This window comes from Helobdella robusta (assembly GCF_000326865.2).
Source record: "Helobdella robusta unplaced genomic scaffold HELROscaffold_114, whole genome shotgun sequence".
NCBI lineage: Eukaryota > Metazoa > Annelida > Clitellata > Rhynchobdellida > Glossiphoniidae > Helobdella > Helobdella robusta.
Window position 1 is genome coordinate 137,291 of NW_008703639.1, and position 1,661 is coordinate 138,951.

A 1,661-nucleotide genomic window follows, 5' to 3' on the forward strand; every position below is an offset into this window, starting at 1 on the left:
CGATTCTTGCTGCAATAAGGCCATATTTCGATTCCGAATGAATCATCACCAGTGCTTCTTGTTGTTTATATAGGGAAATATTGACTTTGTCAAAATGAACTTAGATGGAAAATGACGTTGTAAAAATGAACTTTGATGGAAATTTGGTGTCAGGTTTTTTTATTGGCTGGTTGTGTTCTTTGGTCTCCTTTTCTTTATCGATAGCATGGTCGTGTTCTTCGGTTTTCTTTTCTTCATTGATAGCATCATATTCTTCTTCGTCATTATTTACAATGCTAGTTTTTATTACTTTTTTGTTTTCATTGTTGGTTAAGCGTCAGGTTGGGAGTGAGGTTGTCATTTTTGTTAGTTTTTAATTTATTGATGTCAATTGGGACAGCTTCTGCAATTTGAAGATGCGTGTAGTTACTGTTCTGGTATATTACTTTGGTGTTGCTGTCGAGGATTTCATGGCTAATAGTGATTGAGTGTGTTGAGTCCAAATGAGAATTGATAGCACCACTTCTAGTCAGTAAGGTAGTAGTAATCCCGATATATGAGTCATGTTGACGTGCACAGCCGTCAAAAGGGCAATGTGTGTGTGTAAAATGTGTATGTGTGTGTTCGTGTGTGTATGGTGTGCGTTTTTCATGTGTACGAGTGGCTGTGTGTTTTGAAAATATATAAAAAATATCAAAACTTTTAAATGTGTACATTTCGAAAATTACTCAGTTAATTTTGTTTAATGCAGTTCACTATCACATTAAATTCAACATTTTCAATATCTCAAAATTGTTATCTAACATTAAGAGTGTGATATGTTTAACAACTTTTTTGCGAAACAGAACAAATTGATCAAGAAAATGACGAAAAATATAATTATGATGGAGACTCCGACGAAGAAAATGGAGCCAATGTTGTTCCGAAGTGATGAACAATTTTCACGTTCAATTTATTTGTTGATTGGCAACGTCACATTTCATTTAACATTCGCAATAATTTATTCTTAAAAATTCAAATACTCAACAAATATCAAATGAAAAATTATTTTATTATTTATTAATTTGCTTTTTATTATGTGTATTTATATGAGTATATACGTATATATATATATATATATATATATATAAATATATATATATGTGTTTGTGTGTGTGTGCATATGTATGAATATATTTGTGTGCATATGTGTGTATGTGTGCCAGCATGAAAATTTTAAAGGATCATTCACGGTCACGCTTAATTTAACATCCCCAATATATCACAATTAACAGAACATCAAATGTGCAACGTGTTTTTGAAATGAGTAACAAAATTTATTAATGTTCAATGTAAAAACTGTGAAATTTTTGGTATAAATAAAGCTATGTGGCCGATACATTTCAACGTTGAAAGAGAAATTTCACGATGTTCCGATCTCTCCTTCTCATGGCTGTCCTCGCTGTATTTGCTCTTGCGGGTATGTTTGTCTTTCTTTGTATTTTATAATGTAACTTTAAATAATTTACTGTTTTATACTAATTCATAAATATATGATCTATAAACCATTTGGTCGTTTATTTAACAAATCTAGCAATTAAACTGTGATCTTCCAATATTTTGACTACATACAAAAAAATACTTAACTACCACACTCTTATATATATTTTCTGCTTTCAAAAATGTTTTTGACTCTTCTTTCC